The sequence below is a fragment of the Periplaneta americana genome, chromosome 7 (genome assembly GCF_040183065.1).
Source record: "Periplaneta americana isolate PAMFEO1 chromosome 7, P.americana_PAMFEO1_priV1, whole genome shotgun sequence".
Taxonomy (NCBI): domain Eukaryota; kingdom Metazoa; phylum Arthropoda; class Insecta; order Blattodea; family Blattidae; genus Periplaneta; species Periplaneta americana.
Window position 1 is genome coordinate 33226318 of NC_091123.1, and position 24741 is coordinate 33251058.

Consider the following 24741-nt stretch of genomic DNA (forward strand, 5'->3'; position numbering starts at 1 on the left):
AAATGAATATGACGCTAAGCGGTAAGAATAGGGAAATTGTTATGTGTGTTACGTTGGGAATACTGAATGTGGTATTTCACACTTACCGCGTAGGCCTATTGGTTTTGTGCGGAAAGCAAGCAAATACGCACGATCTCGCACAAAGAAATTTTCATATTGTATGCAGATTGCTAGGTTTCATTTTTTATATATCACTATAGCGATTATTGTTAGCCTATTATTATTATTATTATTATTATTATTATTATTATTATTATTATTATTATTATTATTATTGGAGGAGATGGTAAAAAGACAGTTAAAACTAAACATATTATGTTAAAAGCTACTGGATAAAGGGTGAATAACATTTTTACTTACCGTCAAAAAGAGAAAGTTTGAAAACGTTTATTTGTTTCCTATCAAAAGCTAAACAAATAAAATCAAGATTTGTACGTATTTGGACATGAAGCCTTGTTTGAATAAACAGTAACATCCTCGGTACTGAATTTAATTGGACAATTGCGGGTCAAGCCGTGGCCTTCAGTACAAAACGAGGCTGCAGGGTGATTCGTGACCTTCCCGAATCGTGATTCCGGGTTGATGATGTGACGGGAGTGAAAACACTTCGCAGTTGTTTAATGAAATAAGAAAGCATCGGAGAGTTGCTTGCAGTTGGTACACAGAGGAAGTTAGCGTTTGAATCTCTCAATGAAAGTTATTTTTTTTTTGTGCCGTAATATATGACAGTGGTTAATCATGCTGTAGAGACTATTTAAATGCGTTTGAGAACCAAGTTGGGCGAGAAGACTTCGAAATTAGGTTCGCAGCGACTTTGGTGAATGTTTTTCGGTCAGTATACGTATAGGTCACATACATATTGGTCTCGGACATTTTGGTCATGTTTTCTCGCTCACTGTTGTATATCTGTCACTGGTTATTTGTCGGAATTTTTAGGTCACTCAGCACATTCATTATTTGAGCCACGATTTTACGGTGAATCATTAGGGTCACTGAAATCGATAACTCATTTTTTCGGTATGAATGAGATAAAACAAAACTTCTTTTACTGCATTTTATTTTTGTGCCAGTAGCACAAGTTATTCTTCATCGTCTTCACTACCAGTTTCTTCAATGTTCACCCCCGAAGGAAGACTGTGTTTCCCTATTCCATCAACTAATATTTCTATACTGTGAAGACTCATACCAGTAGTACATCTTGCTGTACATGTTTCCCTGTCCTCACAACGCCAGTAACGACGGGTTTTCTGTTTGTCAAATTGGTAACAATTCATTTAATACAGGCATTGGTTTGTTCTTCGTTGACTGAATTATTCGTGCCATTTTCACTATATTAATTTTGTTATAACTCAAGATTTTGTAAAAGTAATGACGGACTGAGAATTAAAGTGATTCTAAACCGAATACGAATGATGTACCTTGCTAGGATACAGACAATACAATCGAATGATGAACACTGCTAATATACTACAGCTAAGACAATCGCAAGACCATTATGTTCATGATACCGAAACGTCGCATTACTCTAGTATCGTTGTACCATAACCGTATTGATCGAAATGTCTTATTGGCCGAAATGTCATATGACCGAAAAAATTCGTGACCTAAAAGGAGAGACCAAAACCGCCTGAAACGTCGAAATTATTGTAGTTTGTATGCATGTCTTTAAATTCGATATTATACGTATTTTATCATGTTTATAATCTCGGTGTTAAGTGGTAAATAGTACATTATGCAACGAGCCTATAATTGTAGTAATTAAGACGCGAGTACGTTTGTTTATGAAACGAGCGCAAGCGAGTTTCATAATTTTCATACGAGCGTCTTAACTACCATTATAGGCAAGTTTCATACGACTTTTTATGCTCGACCATATTTCTAACTTGAAATTATTCATAAGTATTCATGTTATGGTTATGTAAGTGAAGAGCGGAACTGATCTGAATTGTGAGATGTGCGCAGACGCGAAAGTATTGATTTTTTACGAGGAACGAATGTCATTGACCTTGATATAATCTAGAGAATAACATGAAGATTAGTCTTGATATAACCTGGAAATTGATTTAGAATTGAAAAACGAGATGACAAATTGAATTTATTTGAATATTATTTACAATTAACGCTAATTATTATAGTAACAGAACATAACCTTCTGCGACAGTATTGGATTTCCAGTCTCCGTGACTTTTCGCTAATTGTCTTTCGATTGCATATCCGAGAATAATCGATACTTGCGGTTTTATAATGGTACAATGGTGATTTCTCATTGGCTGAACAACTGAATTATAATGAATAGGTGTACTTTAATGAGGTGCATTAAAGGGCTACTACCAGGTGTATAATTACTACATTTCGGCATGGTCGAGCATAAAATAATTTTTGATAGCCCTGAAGGTCAGTGTAATGTGGAAAGATATAATTAACTCAGTATTATAATGATACCATACCTTCTAGAATTATTTTGAAAAAGAAAACTCATTCATTCAGTGTCCTTTTTATATTAAAAAGTAAAGTCATCCCCATTACAGGTCATGGAGGCCGAGAGGGTGGTGGGAGGCTAAGCGAGCCCTCGCGTACATACAATCGGCATTAACGACGGTAAGGATATCAGTCCTACGTGCTCGCCTTTATTACACCTTGTAGTTGCTTCTCTTAGAGCAGTGGTCGACATTTTGTGACTCGCGAGTCACCCCTTAATACACGAGGAGGTGGAGGTGTAAGGCATATCTCTCCCCTTAGCCATCACTTGTTCATTCAATGTTAAGCAGTTTGGGTATCCTCATCTCCTACTTTTCCTCTTTGCTGTCTATTGCAGGCTGCATTTTATATGATATAATCTTTACCGACCACTGTCTTAGAGGTTGAATAAACCTCAGGGCCGTAGTGCGGCCAAAAAGATTAGATCAATGGAGATAATCCATGACATCAGAAATCTAAACCTGCGACCTTCTGGCTTGCAGCATTACTCCTTAACTTTGACGATACCGCACGCCTTCCTTTTTTTTTAATACTGTATAAATATTTAGATGCGGACTATTACCTAGATATATGGTGGTAATTGACAATGGAAGGGAAGAGAAAGAAGAATGAAAAGGAAGAAATAACAAGGGAGGAAATTAGGCGGAAAAAGTAAAATATTATTGCGATGTATCGAAGTACATATGATATTTCCGTGCAGGAATTCTGCGTTATCATATGATGAAGTATCGGTGGAGTGTGTTGGACATTGTGCCACTGTCACACATCTGTGACACAGTGCATGAGGGTTGGCCACTAAAGGGAAACTAAGAGGTGGAGCTTAAACTGAGAGGATTCAATCCGGCATCGGAATTGGAATCCGCTATGGCTTAGTGGATAGAGCGTCAGCACGTAGAGCTGAAAACTCGGGTTCGAATCCCGGCGCCGGAAAGAATTTTTCTCCGCTTCACCGATCCCTCATCAGAAAAAGGAGAGAGAAGTCGGAGGAAGAAAGGGCAAAGGGCGAGAATGGAGACGAATAAGAAGAAGGGAAAGGAGGAAGAAGAACGACGAGGGAGAAGTAAGGCTCAGGAGTAAGAGAAAGAAAGTTAATTGGCTCAAGAATTTAATTGTTAGTAAGCACTGTTATGTTATTACGGTATGAGTATTTTATAAGTAAAATGTTACCCAGCAAAACGAAAGTTGTACGTAACAATCACTTATTATAGTATTGCGACATGCACTGCCATTAAGATAAAGGAAAAAACTGAAAGTATTTCAACGAAAGGCATTAAAACACTCTCCAGTAAATATCTGTATGATATCAGGTTGGAAAAGGTAAAGGTGCCTCGCGTGGAGGCATGAATGGCAGTGAGGTTAGAGATTTCATGCTTTCGTGAGATCAGTACTAGCACGTAGTGTGTAATCGGCATCGTATTCCAATTATGTTTAATGCGGGGCTTATTTAGACCTGTAATAACTTCATAAAGTACCTATTGCAAAAATGAATATTTCTTCGCCCCAGGATCGAACTCTTAATGTTAAGCTATTAGGTAGTTCATGTAATGACATCTCATTAGCTTGGAAAAATATGTATGGGACAATATTTATAGAACAAAGTCAGATATTGTTTGCAAACATTTATGAAAGCTTGGTTAAGGGGCGAGTCCTCTTAATTACAAACTCCTGAGTCAAACCTAAGTTACCGGAATCTTTACCGAACTGACATTTTGTTTGCTTTAAGCCCGGAAAATGACATAGTTGCCTTATCAGCTATTCAAACCAGCGACACAATTCCACTGGCACTTTACATTGCCAATCTCAGTCACTTATTGAGCTGTATTAAGAAATGCATATTTTTAACCATATATTATACAGTACAACAGCGCATTTTCCTCACAGGTTTATCTTCCAACTGTTTTGTTAGAGCACCATTCTGACAATGTTTCATATCAAGAACGGAACCTACAGTATTTCTGGTCACTTATGAAATAATTTAGGATCGATTGTATAAACCATTTAATCTTAGATCAGAGGTTAAATTGATCCTCGTTCCAGCTGAACTTGCAATTTTGTGTTGTATAAAGTCTAATCTGAGATTAATTTGTCTCAAACTAAAGTCAACTTTGACTGAAGAAATTTCTCCGATTAAGTTAGATGATCCAAGTTCAGTTATTTCTTTTCTGTTTGAAATATACGAGTGGCAGACTGTGCAAATAGAATAAACATTGTTATTAATATTAATAGATATGGTAGTTACATTTATATATAATTTTTTTCAATTTCTTGCCTTAATACAAAACAATCTTGTATAGTATAAGGCTCTATCGTGTTCAGCAGTATCAAATAACATAACCTATAATTATATTATGTTTATAACAACCATTAATTAATTATTAATGGATATGATAGGTACATTCATAAATGTTCAATTTGTCGTTTTATAAAGCTTTATTATGTTTAGCAGTATCAAACACCATAACATGATAACAATTTGGAGAACAGTTAACCTTCTTCTTATTGTCCGCCATTATTTACATTGCACAAAACAAACCAGTATCTCCAATAGAGTGTACGGAAAGTCGCCAAAAAGTAGTTGTAAAGTCGCTAGATTTCTCATTATCAACAAAGAAAGATTCAATTTTGTCACTATGGGGTGCTAAAACGTTCGCTAAATCCCTATTTAAGCAATATAAAAGTTAAAAGAAGTTGTTATTGAAAAAGAGTTAAACTCACTAAATTGGCAACACTGAACAAACTTGTACAACGTGGTCCGCGCATCACATATTTCACCTGTTTATGCGATGTTGCCAAATCCTTTTCACGTGAACTTAGATTGCATTTGAACCAAGGTAATTTGATCGCAGAAAAGTTTTATACAATAGAAAAAGTGTCTGAACCCGGTTCACTCTTCGATCTTCGATCAAAGTTGATCTTTAGTCAGGGAGTTTTATACAATTGGGCCTTAATAGCGCTCTGGTTTGATGGTTCTGTAACTCGAAAACACCGCCGAATCTATGTAAATACAAGTCATACGATTGTTTACTAGACACGTTACAGCGAGGAAAATGCTTTGCTGTATTGTCTATCTAACCATAGTTAAAATACATTTTTCTCAACACGGTTCAGACAACTATCGGAGATCGACAGTGTGAAGTTCCAGCAGGTTATGTCGCTGGCTTAGTGAAACATCTGATAGGGCGAACCCACGCATTGTGTCCTTTGCTGGGCTCAAAGCAAACAAGATACCAGGGAAACCCAACGTTCTGCCTGCCACACGGCGACCTCGCGGCTCAGTCAGAATGCCGGTAACTTAGGTTTGAGTCACTCTGTATTTTCACTTTTAATTTTGTTCAGTTTTATGTGGTTTTTGTTCATGATTACCCTTTGAGTTATGATATTAAGTTACTAAGTAATATTTTATTTACCATTTTGACTATATGTTACTTCCTTTTCTTGAAATATTCTACAACTCTGTTTAATTTTTTGGAACGTCTTAACCCAAATTAATTTTTTGATCAGTTGCATATATTTAGTCTTTTTTTTTCTTTTCGAAATAATTACATCATTTCAGAAGCTTATATTTTATTTTTTCAGAAATTAATTATAATTAATGTTTTCTAACGATACGTAGGTATACAATAACCACGATTCATGATATTAAAATTTGGGAACTCTACAAAGTGGGAGCATAAAATGATACTTAATGTTCGGAAGATTGATAAATACGTAACTACAATAATGAAGTAACTCATTTTTTGATAATAGCAACTCTACTCATGAGACAAGCGTAATTTAATTAATCTGCAAAGCTATTTTTCTTTAATAGAACACATTGCAAGTGTACAAGTCGGTCTATTTCATTACATCCTGTGAAAATGTTTTCACTTTTTGTAAAAATAGAATAATCACTGTTTTGCCTTTCTAGTGATTACTGGAAAGATCACTGATTCGGAAGAATTTGACAGCCTCTGGTTAAAGATAACAAAATTAACTTATTTTCTTAAATATAAGCTAACCAAGGTTAACAAGCTTTATGCATTTGCAAAATACGTTCCGTTATATAGCATCTAAATTGACAGAGTAGTTCTTGAGAATTCAATTTAAATAAAACAACAGTTGTTTTGAATTTTCTTAAAGATGAAAATTCCGACGCACGTCCTAATGAAACCTGCAGTAAATAGGAGAGGAGATGCTATGGTTAATACAACCGAGATAGGGGCAGGGTGCGAATTGAGGGGGGATGCTGAGGATTGTCCCCCTACAGAATTTGATGTCCTATGCTAAATGGTGTTAATTTGTTCTTGCCAGGGATAGTATCTATCCCTTTCATATGTCAAATTTATAGTTTTCGTATTAATACAGTTCGTAACAATGATTTTCGTTTCTTTTTTAATATAAGTTTAACGCGATAATAATACGGAGTCGGCCAACACTGCTAAATTATTATGAACAGTACTTTTATCGGCAATGAGTTGGAAAACCTGTTGTTTAACTGTTGTTGTTGTTTAGTCAACTGTCCGAAAACAGATCTGAACCTCACAAGTGATAACAAGAAGGCACTACCTGTGAGGCAACTAGGCCAGGAGATGTTGGGATAGGGCTGCCAGCTCCTTTCCTCTTCCATTGCATACATCGCCGACTAGCTGCATGCAAACAATTGTTCTTCCTCTGACATATATCGTCAAGTGAAATGTACTGCCTGATAATAGAGGTACATATCAGTCAGAATCTCAATCAGAGAATAGTTTAGCAGTTATAATTTTAATTTCCTTTTTAAAGACGGCCACAGACATCGTTCTTTTCACTCAGTTGTACCGGACGTGCAAAACTGTATGGGTTAGTTCGAAGAATGATTAATGAAAACTGGATTTATTTAAATTTTAATGTCGCTCTCTGAAGAAAACATTCATTTCGCACTCTGAGTAGAGTGTGGGTATTTTGAAGAGGAAAGTGAAAGAGCCTTATCTCCACTTAGGAATGCAGCGACCTCCATCCACCACCCTCAACCCGCGAGACACTCCAATTGCCCAATACTGCATAGACAGTAAGTCTCCAAACAAAAGCCTCTTTTTCAGGGAAATTGATTATTTCTGATATAATTATTATGGATTTATTGAAGAGGCAAGGCAGTGTCCATTCTCAATACTTAACCTGCAAGCCTCGCCAGTGAACGTATTCCGAATCTCACCGGTGAGCAATCCGATGGCATCACGGTGTTCCGAATTCCACCGATGACGTCATTGATACTCCACTGGTGTCGCACCGGTGCCATCAACTTGCAGAGGTGGTGGCAGTCTCCATCAGCCGCCATCAGTGAATCTGATTGGTTCTTGTATAGGGCGGGAATTAGCAGACGAATGACATCGTGCACTGTTGTGTCATGGCTGTGTGTTCTGCTTTAGTTCTGCTGTATTGTTTGTAATGAGCACAATGTAAAAACAATATGTTAATGGCTTATGAGCGAACATGTCAACGGACCAGTTATTACTACCGGTTCAAGAAATAAGTTGCTTATGATCTCTTTTCTTTGAACGAGATGGCAGTACGGAAATTTCGCAAAATTTTGCTAGCGTAGCATAGATAACCACTTAACACAGTCGCCATGACAGCATCGATCCTTCCAGCAGTTTTGTTCCTTATTTCGTTGCAACGTGACGTCACTGATGCCACCGGACCGGTGAGATTCGGAATACGCTGTATGCTTCTACATTTCTTAGAAAATATCTTCAGATTTTGCAGCCTCACCAACAATTCCAGAAGCATATACCATCAGTACCGATTGCATAGAGCAAAATTCGTGATGGTAATAATGTTATTCATTTTTTTAATCGTTTGTAGGGGCTTCTCCACCTGTTTTCGATTATGTAGAACGAAGCTGACGTATACGAAACGTGCCTCCCTGCTCACGACAACCACTTGGAAATGAATGCAACGAGCGGCAACGTGGCGTGTAGTTCCGATACGCCTACGAGGCATTGTGGCTCTTGTTTATTGAATAGATTCAGTTTGCATTAACTTTCTCATATGAGAACTATAGTAATGTTGAGGTACAGGGTCATTGTGATGCTGGAGCAAATTTCACTGAAGTTCTGAGTCAATATAGAACCGCTTCGTTATATTTGCTCAGTGGCGTCTCACCGCGTGTCGATCGTTTATGAAAATATGCCAGAACAATGTGAGAACTTCGCAGTGAAAGTCTGCGCCATCGCTGCTTTCTCACTTGCTTACATAAAGTAATGTTTCATATAATTTGTTTTGCCTCGCAAGTACAATCAAATCATTCAGTTTTCTAAGCTTTTTTTCAGTCTTGTTAAATATTTAAAAATTTAAGGATTTGATAAAAATGGTTTCAAACGAAAATTGTTTATTCTTTGCGTAAAATCAGAATCGTATTAAAAATGTTTGGATTCCCATTTTAGGAAACTAATTTGGTCTTAAAATTACCTTGACTATTACACTTTTACTACGTCATACTACTTTTGACCAATAAAATGGTACGAAAGGACGTCTTTCAACCAATCATGGCTGCTTATCGCACAATTTTATCGCGTCCCTAGTATTTGTTTAATTTTATCGCTTCCCTAGCATTTGTTTATTTTTATCACTACCCTAGCATTTGTTTCTTTGTTTGCCAAAATTTCATACTGCACTGGTCTGGACGTGAAAAAAAAAATTACAAACCACTCCAGTCGATGCACAGCAGTTTCAAATATGACTCACATTGGCATTCAAGAACAAGAATTAATAAAGATCACATGTCATAGCTATTCATCTTCCCTGTAATCCTATTTACAAATAACTGCAGAGCACCATTCGGAAATCCTGAATAAGTTGAGGAATACACCATGTACATCAACGAGTTCCACTTCTTTTACCGCTCACGTCCAATATAATATCAACTGAACAACCAGTCACTAAAACATTCGAATTTGAAAATTGTACATTAAGTAATTCTTCCTTTTAAAATTATTCATGTTTATTTTTTATTTCATCATCGTTAATTAAAACTTATCTTGTTTATTTCATCATCCCTAATTAAAAATTTTCTAACACTTATTCATAATATTTAGGTTATGTTATAGCTTCTGCTATATGATATTATGGACAGTCACGTATCAGAGATTGTTTAATACACTAAGATTTATTGAAAATCATCTGTCAAGTGACGTTGACTACTGGGATCCGGATAATTGATATGGAATGCAACTGTTTTAATAAAAATGAAACTGAATCAACAAAGCCTTCTTGACTAGTAAATGTCCACAGAGTTCAATGAAGATTCCATAGTTGGCGCAACTGATAACAAGAAAACAACTAATCATAACACACTACTGCCATCTACAGTAGCGTAATATTTGTAATGTTGAACTGGTACAATAATAGGCCTACATTTGAAGACAGTTGTATTTTCGTAAGTCAATTAATATTTTATTGTATTGGAGTACTTCGTTACTTCTAATCTTTATATACTTTCTTCTAATCGTGTAATAGTCAATTAAATCCCACTCGAGTTTTGATTTTCTCTAGGTAAATTAAAACCTCTAGTAAGATTACTGTTGATAATCTTCACTAAATCATGAGCAACTAATGTCATTGTCTTTTCACTTCAAACGAAGAGACTTTTATTCAAAATTGTATTCTCGCAAACGCGTTGTTTTCGAGATAAGCAACTGGAAGGTTGAAAAGAAAACACGTATACAGAAACATGATGGAGTAAGTCCGCAGATTCACTATAAAATAATAATAATAATAATAATAATAATAATAATAATAATAATGCAATTGAAGACTGACCGCAGTATATGCGACGAATAAGAGCAGAGCTTCAAAATTTTGTGGAAGGGGCAGTCGTGTGTTCGAGTTCTTTCTGTGACATGGATGTTTCTCTGTATATGTAAATTGTAATATATTTTTAGGTGGGATCCAGGCGTCATGTTGACCATAATTATGTTGGGGAATACTGCCACACATTGTGTTGAAATTGAATGAAGAAAAGGCTAAAATGTAAAACTCTAAGAAACAAGACGAAATAAAATAATATGAATCCCTTTCCTTTTCAATTAGAGCCCTTGCAAGTCTGCGGACACGGCCCTGGGTTTAGGCGAAGACCCATTCCCGCGGGCTGTGACACAAATTCAGAGCTGAACTGCGCAAGATGATTGCGTCATATTGGCGTACACAGCATTCTGAATTATTAACCAGCCTTCGTTCCCGTTTGTTAAGGCATGCAGCGATTTCGTGAGATCTGCGATAAAGACTTCAGTTCTATGCCAGATAAGCATCAAAAGCGCCGCAAAAATGAAGGCCCTCCCGCACTGTGTTTGAGGAATTCTAATATTCACTGACCAACGGTTTTAATATTTACGAGTTGCACAACTCGCCCCAAGCTTGACATAGAAATTGACTGGAAGAACAAATAGCTCCAGGAGAGGAACCAGTACGACTTTTATGTCTCTATGGAGATTGCTCTTGTTTGTGGCTATATCGTTCTTGACATCGAATCTAGACTCCCAGCAAGTTATGCATTATTTAACTCATTCATTGTCGTCAAAGAGTTTCTTTTCTTTTCTTTTCTCTTAGCTGCTTCACGGTCCTTTTAGTTTATTTTTGCGTTTTTTATTTTCTCATTGTAAGTAATGTGAGAAGAAAGTATCATGATACTAAAAAAATTGATTTCCAATATTTCCACGGAAAGACACGTTTCAAGTATCTCTGATACCGAAAAGGTCTGCCTACCTCTATGTCTATACAGCAGCTTATAGTCCACAATTTAGATAATTTTGTTCATATTTAGTAATCAATTTATCTGGGATTCGCTCACATGATAAGTGTTACCATTTATTCATTTGTAACTGTTCCTCTAGTAGGTATTTTAGGGTGACTATTACAGTTTTACTACGTCTTACTATTTTTGACCAAATAAACGGTACGAAAGAACGTGTTTCATCCAATCATGGCTGTTTATCGTTACAATTTCATCACTTCACTAGCATTTGGTTTTTATCATCTTCCTAGCATTTGTTTCTTTTTTTGCCAACATTCTACTTTCAGTAATTGTAGGCCTACCTTTTAAATTGGTTCATGTTTATTTCATCATCCTTAATTACAGCTTTTCTACGATTTATCTTGTTTATATTATTTAGGTTATGTTATACAGTGTGTCCCACTCGAAGGTAGCTCCACTGCTTTAGGACATCATGTGGACCTGAAGTTTTAATGTGAGAACGAGTGTTTGCATCGTACATTTTGGGTTGTGGTTACGTCATGTAGGTTCCTGGAATACACGGATATTCGTTTACAGCCTTGAACACGACTCTACGACCTTCCCGTTGGCATTTTTTGATTCTTTGGTAGATATAACTTCACTGAAATCTTTTTTCTCCCTCCTATCTCTCTTCTGGAACACTTGTTGTGAACCGTCAGTATCCTGAAGCAGTTTGGTGGTGCACGTGCTATTCATCTTCAACGAAATATTTTCTTCCAGTCGAAGAACGAGTCGTAACTTGATACCTGGCCTGTTGGTTTCTCTGTAAAGAATACCACAGCTTGATCCGGAAAATATCATATCGAATTTTTATTTAACAACACAGCTGTGCGATAGGGTGTATCTGAGTAACTCAGTTTGACGTGTTATTATAATCATTCCAGGCCGGTTCTCGCAAACAGAAGTTTTTAGTATTGGCCCAAAACAGATATCTGCGAAATGCCATGCCAGTTGTCGAATGCTATCCGTGGTTCTTCTGTCTGAGCGTTTGACAGACTCAACCACGGTTTGTCAGATGATTGCTCCAGCAAGTACTGGTAGTGATAATAATAGTAATAATGCTGTAATGGCTACTGATCATACGAAAAGGGGAATTCGTTCTGGTTTTATATTAATTGGTTTTATATTAATTGTTGTGGAGATGAAATTAACAGCCCCTAGAATTGAGGATACACCTGCTGTGTCATCTATTTTTGAAGCGCTGAAATTAAATTGATGCAGTACTTTTATGCACTGCATTCTCATCTTGAATTTTACTATTTTTTTTCTGCTGCATTTTTTTTTGTGTTTAAGCATTTTTCCCAGATTTTTTGTGCAGAAACATTCGCATCGAAATTTTTTCTTCACATATTCTAAGTTTAAACATTTAAAATGTTTTCTATGACACGTAATATTATGGTGACACAAGACAACGCACTTGAGTAATAGTAATAATAATAATAATAATAATAATAATAATAATAATAACTCATATGATGATAGAGACTGGATTAATCTTGCACAGGATAGGGACCGCTGGTGGGCTTATGTGAGGGCGGCAATGAACCTTCGGGTTCCTTAAAAGCCATTTGTAAGTAAGTAAGTAATAACTCATATTAGTTTTTAGAAATTCTTCAAATTAAACGTTAGAAAATTGTAAAACTTTGTACTTTTAAATCAATCATGTATATATCACTCTAACATCTTAAATGTTGGCTGCACTATAGGTGATGATAATGATAATAAGTAGCTAATATACTGTAGTGTACAGAATATTCCTCAATACCAAGGTTTTCTCTGCGACCGTATAATTCATGCAAACAAATGTATAGGCATGTGGTAATTCTTGGATGACAATCCTCCTTCGAATCTTGTCTTCCGTTTCCTCTTGGATTAAACCAGAGTTCTGCATAGAGCATTAAACATTACGCTGTCAGGTGTTAGCTGCCATCCTCTGCATTTTTGTCCCTAGATTTCAAATTTTTGGACGATCTTCAGTATCCTTTAACTTCAACAACAATAGTGGTGGTGATGGTAGTGGTGGTGATGATGGTGGTGGTTCGGGAAGTAGTAGTGGTGGTGGTGGTGGTAGTAGTAGTAGTAGAGGTAGTAGTAGTAATCATGATAGTAATATCAAAGGTTTACGTAATTGGTGACAGTTTTAAAGCATATTGCGTGTTTTAATTGTTTATGTAAAATTTATCGTGTAACTGTGACAAAATATACGAATAAATAAAACTTCCAAGATGTCCAAAAATATGAGGTAGGCCTACAATTAGAAAAATAATAAAAGACGAAAAAACTGCAGACCTGAAATCTTAAAAATCCATGGCAGCACACTTTTATACGGGAATAAATTTGTTAGATAATGATACAAAAGGATGAAGGAAGTTATGTTTCTCCGAAATGAAATACTTACGAATAGCAGAGGGATGTTCACGACTTAATGGTTTTAGAAATAAGGAACAAGGAGGAATATAGGACGACATAAGTAGCCTAACTGAAATGTAAAACCAGAACAGGCCATATAGCCTAAAACTTATGAATCGGATGATAGTGATGGTGATTGTAGTAGTGATAATAATGATGATGATGATGATAATAATAATAATAATAATAATAATAATAATAATAATAATAATATAATAACTGGAGACATGGCCGCATGGTGGAAGTGTGAATGGAAGTGCTCTGCAAATACTTGTCACATCACCGTCTTGTACTACATAAATTCACTTTAACTCACTGGAATTTTGATTTTGGCCCTTTGTATGAAAGCTGAGACGCTCTAGTCTTTTTAATCCAGCGCCTCGTTTTGTCTACCAGATTTTGCTTTTGGACGCGGCGCGATATGAACATAACGTCGAAAACCGAAGTGCATGTTATCTGGTTAAAGTTATGCCAGTATACAGTACGTAGGGCCTGCAACATATCTGACGAACTATTTTAATTTCTAACGTATGGAGGGATCTACTGAGAATTTGCACTTAAGAATAAGCTTTGAGTCTTGCCGAAGCAGTGTTGCGTTAGTTGTCCAACTCTGCAGCTGGCACACAGTTAACCCTTGCTGTAAGTTATGCAATCACATATATATTCTGTTTGATAGAAAATAGTAGTCATGGATAGATATACAGAACAGTAATCGGAGATAGTATATCGCTTGCTTACGGAAGTACTAGTTGAGACGAGGGGGCATAACTCATACTTTTACCAACTCGTGCCAAGTACGAGTATTTAGCAGATAAACTTTATTTTCTACCAGTACTGGTTGTTATCGTAGTGCGCCAACCCATTGAGTGCCGATCATTGCCTTCTAGTGTCCTGTAATGTTCGAAAATGAGAGAGGCAACCAGGACATTACAGAATTCGTTTTATTTCATATGAAAAAACTAATCGCAAGATCTGTGCTAAAATCCTTAAGCAGTTAAACATGAAGAACATGGAGAACAGAAAATAGTTTTATAACAATATGGAACAAACACGACAGGTCTCCTCCTGCAGTGCGAACATTGGCGAATATCGAACTTCGCCCTACTCGACAAATTTGAATCGAACATAGAGCCTATAATGCACAACACTATTACCTACCATGCACGAAGAAAACCCTATTCTATTGTTAAAGGGACCGGGTAGTGATTAGGGGTCAAAAATCAGATTTTTTTTTGTGTTTAAAAAGTACAAAACTTACTCTTTAAAACAGTATATATATTTTTGTGGGGATATCTCTGCAGATCACCCCTTAAATGGCCTCTTTAAATTTGACGACGTATGTAATTCATACATCCTTGTTTTTTTTTTTAATGCAGTTTTCCTTAAGTTGATATTTTTCAAACTTAAGTGAATTTATCTCTGAAACTCCGAATCAATTTACATGCAATTTTTGCAGTGTTTTCTGCGGCCTGTGTTATACAAAATAGACCTACGGGTTTAGGAATGTCATACACATAACACGAAAAAAAAAATATGCATTGAAAGAAATGTAAAAAATTATTAATCAAAGTTTAATTTTTTTCTTTTTCACTAAGGGTGAAACATTTAACTAAAGTTTGCTTTGAAATTTACGATATACATTACTTGATAACTTAAAAATATACAAGGCATATAATTGAAGATTGTAGCAGGTAATGTGCACTTCAAGAATGAGACACATTTAGCAAAGTGGGAAACAGATTATCAGTTAGGGCGTTTCTTTTACACTTGTATACGAAACTAACTACTGTACTCCAACCACGAGAAAGTCTCCAGGGAATGAAACGAAGCGGGTTGATGCTGTGAATGAATGTTGATGTCATAAGATGTCATAAGGTCACACACGTGGGTACTCGTATCTCTATTGGCTATCTCTCAAAGCACAAACCATAACACTGATATACACATTTTTGTACTATCCTAGTTATAAAATTAGATCACTGTTAATCTCCTGGTCTTTTAATCCCTCCATACAGGAAATAACATATGCAGGAGAGCGCATGATTTTTAAACTGACGCTATAACTCTAATATTATCTATCTACTTCGCTCCAATAGATGACGCAATAGTAAGCACATTCCTTTCACGGTTTATCTCCTGGTTGGGGAACAGTAGTTGTCTTTTATACCACTGAATTCAGAATGATTGAATTATGGGAATTTTTATTCCAATCTGAATACTAAAAGTCTAGAAATATTGAACTAAACTTTTGTACTGAAATTCTTTAATTATTGCACATGGATTATTACAAATTTTGTATTTTACAATCAAGTGCTATTTGTATCATGCATAGTATTTCGTTGAAAACTCGATTATACTATTAAATCTATTTTCACCTAAAACTTTGGTATGTCCCACAAGCCTAATGACCAATAAGAGTCCACATTATATTCGTAAAATAAAGTAATAGGCCTATCTTTACGACAATCAGCAAGTTATATAACTTGAGAAATAATATCGAATGTAATAGTATTATTGAATTTATAACGCATGACGTTATCCTAGCTGTTTATACAATACATACTAGGTCATGGACAGACATTTAAAATTAAAGCGGTAATTTTCATTATAAAGACCTCCTGGAACTCTTGTTTAATGAATCGGTAGGAGAATTATGTAGGCATTCAACGTTTTGTTACCCGAAGCGATATCTCAAAAGATTAATCTGTACGTTTATGATGTAAATTACTTGTTACTTCGTATCACAATGACACCATCACATTCGCTCTGAAATTGCATTGCAGCTGTACAAAGTGGAACATACACCACATGTGTGCATGGTACACAGCCCGTATAATTATCATGGATACCTTTGTTTTCACTCTTAATGAATGGTGTTAATGCCAGTTTTTGTGATAGTGAATTGCTGGAGTTGTGACAGGAGGGATTGCTATACTGGAGAAAATTGATCTTCACCACCATCTCTACTCGATCACGTATTCCACTTAAACCCGCTGGAATTTGAACCAAGGTCTTCTACATGAATAGTCGACGCTCTAGTCTTTCGGAAATGTTGCAACATACATAACTTGTATGCTGCTAATTTCCCAGTGTTATGTCTTCCCCTCTTAGTCTACTTTCTTTCTCTGTTCTGGATAGGAAAGCTAGATTGCAAATTCTTTGCTGCTTGTTGTGGAGTTATGTATTTATAAAGTTTGAAGAGTAGAAACACGATTAATTGATTTTGTTAGTGCCTATATACTTAGTTTCACTATAAATAATGTAACTGCTAACAATATTAAGCATGTACAGTATATACCAATAACTTATTAAGACGAATTGTTCAAAATGAGGACCTTTGTCATATGTATGTAATAGTGATCTCTTCATACTGTAAACAGGGATGTAAAAACACCAAATTTCTACATAACTTACTTACTTATTGGCTTTTAAGGAACCCGGAGGTTCATTGCCGCCCTCACATAAGCCCGCCATTGGTCCCTATCCTGAGCAAGATGAATCCAGTCTCTATCATCATATCCCACCTCCCTCAAGTCCATTTTAATATTATCCTCCCATCTACGTCTCGGCCTCCCCAAAGGTCTTTTCCCATCTGGCCTCCCAACTAACACTCTATATGCATTTCTGGATTCGCCCATACGTGCTACATGCCCTGCCCATCTCAAACGTCTGGATTTAATGTTCCTAATTATGTCAGGTGAAGGATACAATGCGTGCAGAATTTCTAGATAAACAGTGGAATAATGTATAATATTAACAATATAATCACATCTCGTAGGTTTTCGCAATGAGAAATTAATTCCTAAGTTAGTGTTGAAAGATGGGAAAAATTATCGTCTCTGGCTAGAAAAAACACTATGAGCGGAAGGAGCAATGCTGTCAGCAATAGAGGAAAAAATTTGCTCACCTTTCCGCTGCAAATAGCCTACATACATACACGAATATGATAGTGTCTTGGTTACAACGCTTGTATTCTATTTGGGAGATCCGGGGTTCGATCCCAAGGTCTAGCTATCCAGACTATGGTTTTTCATAATTTCCCAAGTTTCTCCCGTCAGTTGCCGCGATAGTACCAATTGTCACAATCCGCTTCCCTCCCATTCCCACAGTCTTTAATTATCTCACTTCATAATATCAGATATCCTCCACAGATGTAAAACTGTGCTACATTTGTGGCAGACGTCACAAGCCGGAACACGTAACTCATCCCTTCCTTTCAACTCTCGCGTCATTGGACATAATAGGGGGAGAAGATATATGTATTCAGTGTGCTTACGGAACGTCACAGATACGTCATTGAAGGCCGAGGTTTGTGGACGGGGAAACAAACTCTTTCCCCATGCTTTCGTCCCTCTCTTCCCAAGTTCTGCATCCATGTCCATGACAGATAAGCCATCTGTCCGGTAAGTAGCGAAGATGGTGTCCTCTATCGGAAAACAAGAGATACCTCTTAATTGTGTGCAACCGCGGTATACGTTAAAACGTCAATACATACATACATACATACATACATACATACATACATACATACATACATACATACATACATACATACATACATACATACCCGTACGTGCGTACGTACAACATACATACATACATACATACATACATACATACATACATACATACTCTGCTGCTATCACCACCACCACAACCACCACCACCACCACCACCACCACCACTATCACCAAATAAAAAGGGATAGACTTTTGGCTCTTTGCACTTCTACTCTTAAGTATTCATTTGTAATGGGACTCGGTCAGGATGGTCCAAGGACACCGCTTAATGTAACTAAGATCTAACCTGAGGATATAAGATATATATCCAATCTATGTATACGTGACTGAGATACTATAAATATTAAGCTCGCTGTGTGGCATCGAACCTGGACCCTCTATTTTTGGAGCCGGAAATACTCTCACTTTAGCCGCAGTGGAGGTTGCTTAAAGTAAATAATCTTATTTTTGTTTACGGTAGTGGCTGCCCATCATAGCAGCAAGAAAATGAGTCTGTGTAATCTAGTAGATCTGTGCGTGAAGGAATGGCGAAATGTGCACTTTCTTTCTCTTGACAATAATACCTTGTTGTGCACTGTACGTGAGTAGCAGGGAGAGTAAAGTGAACATTGTTCTCCTTATATAATATGTCACAACTTTTTTTCACCAGCAGGATTACTTGCAAATAAAGACAGAGGAGAAATTGCTATAGGGCCTAATTTATATGAAAAATTGTAGTAATTTATTTCGAGATTTTCTTGAAGTATATATTTTAGCTTCTTTGACATCGAATAAAGTGGTTTTAGGCATTCTGCCTCTGTAGAGCTATTTTTCTTAAACTGTTGGGAGGAATTGGATTATTATTCAATATCTACGGGTCAATTTATTCGGGAATGATACACATGATGTATAATAATTTATTAATAAATCATTATATAAAGAAGCATTCCAGAAGATAGCTAGCGGCATCAAGGGTGGAAGCCAATCTGATCGTTGTTTTCAGTGGTTCCATCGATCATAAATAATTAAGAATCTTGTTATTGAAATAGGCAAATGCATACTACAGAGATACAGACACTAATTCGGAAAATATGAACCCATAGTTGTACTCGGTGTATGCCTGCGGACTACTCAGATTTAGCTATTAGTTAACAGTATCTGAATAACGGTCAATAAGTAATGTTACGCCGGATACATGCCGGTAGATGACATAACGTCGGAAGTACACTTGTCTACGAACTGGGCGGTAGATGGCAACAATATAGCCTATCATTTCCAGCAGGTAGTCACGATATGACCTCTTAGTTCAGGGCTGAGTATCGGGAGCGGATCCAGACTCTAAACGGGGACGCTTAATATTCATCCGTAACTGTATCAACGGTGCGCGGTGTTCGGTGGGGAAGAAAGGGGATGAAGAGATATCATATGGCTCCCCGTGAGAGAGTAGAATCCTCTCTTGCTGCCCAGCTCTGTCTTAGTTTAAACGACTATAAGTAAAACCTAAAGAAAAGTTCACTTACATCATAAAATGTAAGACATATCTTCCTCTTAATAATAATAATAATAATAATAATAATAATAATAATAATAATAATATAATAATCCGTGGCGCTAAAGCCCGTGAAGGGCCTAGACCGACCAGCCGGCTGCTGGCCTCACGCCCACATGTCGAAGCACGATCATGCAACCAGTATAGAGGTATCGTGTGGTTAGCACGATGATCCCCCCAGCCGTTATAGCTGGCATTCGCAACCGGATTTCGCTACCTATCGTAGTTCGCCAAATGGATCACGATGCTGGGTGGGCACCGGTCCTATACACTGGCCGAAATTTCATGAGAAAATTTCTTCTCCCATGAGGACTCGAACCAGCGCGCATTCCGTAACGCGAGTCCTAGGCAGGATGCCTTAGATCGCGACGCCACGGCGCGGGACTATCTTCCTCTTAAGGCTATATAAAATCTTGTGTGTGCAATATAGGAAATGAAAGATTATCTTCTTCTTTGGTTGCTAGTAAATGGCTTCGTTTATTGTATATTTTTTGAATGATAGTTGCACATATAAGCTAGATGAACACAAATATCATTCGCAACTCGATAAAGAAACTGAATTATTGTGAAACGCGTAAAGTACGAGTGCATAATAATAATTAGACCATATTTGTCACATTTGTAACACCGACTTTTTTTAACATTTAATTTTTTTTCTTTAACATAGCAGACTACAATAGCCTATAGACTACAGTTTTCTATTTTAATTTGCATTGTCCGTAACAGTGATTCTGAATACTTTAGCTCTAGTGGATCCATTGCTCATATTTTTTACATCAATATTTGTAGAGCTTTTGAACACCTCTAACACCTCGGCTTTGGAATTCCCTCCCGAGTAATGTCAGGGACTGTCAGACATCAAACCAATTTAAGAATAGACTAACGAAATATTTTTCTAACAATTCTTGTTAACAATAATAGCTGTTTCAGGTTTCTCAATGTTTAATATCACAGATAAATATCTAAATTATTTCATTATTATTATTATTATTATTATTATTATTACTATTATTATTATTATTATTTTTATTATTATAACTATTTCTTACCAATGTTTATTATTGTCACACTAACATTATTTATCCAACTTTCATTATTTACTTTCATGTTGTTTTATGGTCTAGATATTAATGTAATAACTATGTAAGCAATTGTATACAATTAGAATTAGAGTCTGGCTGGGCTGAAGAGAAGGCCTACTGGCCTTAGCTCTGCCAGATTAAATAAATAAATTATTAAATTATTATTAAAACCTTAATCCAGTCAAGGATAGGAAAATCCTAAAAGAAGAAATTGCAGAAATATAGGAGGAGAAATAAGCTTGTACTGATGTTCTTCACATTTTGAAAAACGAAAATAAACGGTAAAGAAAGAAGATAATTATCTGTGTGCTAACGGGAGGAGTCTCTTCCATAAATCTGCATGCTCCCCGCAACATAACAGTACTAGTCCGCCTGACTTATTTTATTTTGTTCGCAGGCTGCTCGTGGGTGTGCTGCATCGTCCTCTCGCCATAATTATCTGCGACCAAGGCCGCCTCGTGGATGTAATTTGAGTCGGTAAGTACAGTCAAGTAGATCGGCTGAACATTTGCATACTTCAAACTTAACATTTTCCACAAGATTTACTGTCATCTTATTATAGTTCTGCAGCGGTTGGCATCGTTACTTGTTCTAGATGCGATTACCGTAAAAGAAGGCACAGTAAATATCGCTTTGTGTACTAACCAGATAACGTAAGAGACGTTTATAACGCACAGCGAGCTATTTACAATACGCCCTCTTATTCTTATTCTTATTCTCATACAGCGATTTCAAGTATTATAATTTTTATGTACGCTACAAAAGTATTTTCAGAATTTCTTAGAGAAGGGTTCTTGGTAGTGGATGCAATAAATAGGTTCCCCACCCCCTGCCTTCCCTGATAATGGAGCGGATCCATAGCTCCAAGAATCCTTGAGAATAGCTCTTATCAACTGATACAAAATATAGATTCCCCTTCCCCTGTCTTCTCTGATAATGGAACTGACACGTAGCTCGAAGAATCCTGCAGAATAGTTCTTGTTAACGGATCCAACAGATAAGTTCCACTTTCCCCTGTCTTCCCTGATGATGGAGGTGATATGTAGTTCTTAGACTCCCGGAGAATAGTTCTTATTAACGGATCCAACAGATAAGTTCCACTTTCCCTTGTCTTCCCTGATGATGGAGCCGATATGTAACTCTAAGACTCCCGGAGAATAGTTCTTATTAACGAGTTCAACAGATAAGTTCCACTTTCCCTTGTCTTCCCTAATGATGGAGCCGATATGTAGTTCTTAGACTCTCGGAGAATAGCTCTTATTAACGGATCCAACATATAAGTTCCACTTTCCTTTGTCTTCCCTGATGATGGAGCCGATATGTAGTTCTTAGACTCCTGGAGAATAGCTCTTATTAACGGATCCAACAGATAAGTTCCACTTTCCCTTGCCTTCCCTGATGATGGAGCCGATATGTAGTTCTTAGACTCCCGGAGAATAGTTCTTATTAACGGATCCAACAGATAAGTTCCACTTTCCCTTGTTTTCCCTGATGATGGAGCCGATATGTAACTCTAAGACTCCCGGAGAATAGTTCTTATTAACGAGTTCAACAAATAAGTTCCACTTTCCCTTGTCTTCCCTGATGATGGAGCCGATATGTAGTTCTCAGACTCCCGGATAATAGCTCTTATTAACGGATCCAACATATAAGTTTCACTTTTCCTTGTCTTCCCTGATGATGGAGCCGATATGTAACTCTAAGACTCCCGGAGAATATTTCTTATTAACGAGTTCAACAGATAAGTTCCACTTTCCCTTGCCTTCCCTGATGATGGAGCCGATATGTAGTTCTTAGACTTCCGGAGAATAGCTCTTATTAACGGATCCAACATATAAGTTCCACTTTCCCCTGCCTTCCCTGATGATGGAACCGATACGTTGCACCAGGACTTCTGAAGAATAGCTCTTCGAACTGGATCCAATATATAGATTGCCTTTCTCCTGTTCTCTCTGATGTTAGGGATAAAATCCCCCCAAAAAACGCGCACAAATATTGTGTGTTATACCGTTGCTTTGCACTGTACAACATACTATGTAAGAACATTAGATAATCTTCTCTGATGGATTACGAGGATTTTTGAGTCTGCAGTCGTGCAGGTGCGAAATTAGCATGCGTCTATTTTTGGGTGGTGTCGAATAAACTTAAAATCCTCGTACCACGTTGAATAGCTAAATCTTAAATTACGAGTATGTTTTTATTCTATAACGTTTCTATAACGCAAACTTACTAGGCACTTGGTCAGTAATTGAGACTCGTTCAGACATGGTTTCTTGTAAATAGTTCTTTTAATCTACCACAAAATATCTCAATATCCGGTAATTTCATCACTATAGAATTTTGTTATTGTAGGTTTAATTTGTAATTTAGTAAATACAAAAATATTCTTTGTTCTTAACTTCTATGATAAAATGTCTAGCTTTCATTAATCAGGTATTCTTGTCGTACTTTAATTTTTATTGTAATTGTAATTGTAAATTTAATATTAATTGTAATCTTATTTTTCATGTTATAGTTGTAATCCCCTGGTAGAGGGGCAGAGAAGGCCTGACGGCCTTATCTCTACCAGGTTAAATAAATAAATCTAATCTAATCTAATCTATATGTTTTGAGAGTTGGTCTGTATGGCACCGACAGTAGAGTGCTGGCCTTCTGTGCTTAAATGCGACAGGCTCATGTCAGTAGATTTACTGGCCTGAATGGTTTGTGAGTAAAGAGAGGAACCACAGATACAGTGATTATCTATATTCATATAAAACAGCTAAATATTGTTCACTTTTGCTACTTGTTTTAAAGACTTATAGCACATAGGAATATATACACAAAATGAAATTTCAAACTTCTTCTCTTCTTCTTCTTCGGCTTTTTCCCACTTACAGGTTCGCCGTCTTCAGTTTCCATATATATATATATATATATATATATATATATATATATATCGTTCCAATCTCCTTCTCCCAAATTCCTGTCGTCCATTATTGCTCTGACATGGGTTTTCCATTTCAATTTTGGTCTACCACGTTTATTTTTTTCCTGGGGGTGACCATTGATATATATTTTTTGGCCATCTTTCGTTGCCCATTCTTTGTACATGTCCATACCATTTCAGAGTTTGATTTTCTATTCTCTTAACAACATATGTGGTGACGTTCATTTCTTTCCAATGGAGTTCATTTCTAATTTTATCCTGTCTTGTTTTTTTTTGAAGACTTCTCCTAAGATAGTCGAATTCAACTGTTCTAATTTTTTTTTTTTTTTTTTTTTTTTTTTTTTTTTTTTTTTTTTTTTTTTTTTTTTTTTGGACCAAGTTTCACTTCCATATGATAAAATATTCTGTATTATACTCTTGTAGATTTTAATTTTAGTTTATTTTGTAATTTTTTTATTCCAGATTATTCCATGCAAAGTCTTGGTAGAATTTTTTGCCAGGGCAATTTTATTTTGAATGTCTCTCTCACATGTACCTATATTTGTGATTATTGATCCAAGATATTTAAAGGATTCACATTTTTTAATTTTTCCTGTTTCAAGTATGAGGTCACCCACATCTCTTCCTAAACACATATATTCTGTTTTCTGTAGATTTATGTTTAGTCCCCATTTTCTATATTCTTCCATTAGTTTATTTACCATATATATCATATCATCTTCATCCCCCGCAAATATCACCTGGTCATCGGCGAATAATAATGAATGTAGTGTTTTATCTTCTATAGGAATACCCATTTCAGAGCATTTCTTGTACCATAGGTTAAGAGCCTGATCTATATAAATATTAAAAAGAACTGGTGATAAACTGCATCCTTGCTTAAGGCCTTTATTCAATCTGATTTCCTCTGTCAATTTGTTCTGTATTTTTATTTTGTCTTTTGTATTACTATACATTTTCCTAACAATATTGATCCATTTATCATGTATATTCATATTTCTCATTGCCGTCCACAATAATTGTCGAGGAACACTATCATATGTCTTTTC

The 24741-nt window shown here is 36.3% G+C and overlaps 2 protein-coding genes across 4 annotated transcripts in view; one reads left to right on the forward strand and one right to left on the reverse strand.

Moving 5' to 3' along the window:
• The window catches only part of LOC138703043 (uncharacterized), an 825197-nt gene that overhangs the window by 264569 nt on the left and 535887 nt on the right, over positions 1-24741 (forward strand). For all 3 annotated transcript variants that reach the window (XM_069830575.1, XM_069830576.1, XM_069830577.1), the window contains exon 4: positions 21161-21240. The gene's annotated coding sequence lies outside the window, so the exon portion shown is untranslated. The remainder of the gene's footprint in view (positions 1-21160; positions 21241-24741) is intronic.
• LOC138703044 (angiopoietin-2) overlaps positions 1-24741 on the reverse strand; it is a 412233-nt gene that overhangs the window by 251643 nt on the left and 135849 nt on the right. The window lies entirely within an intron of this gene.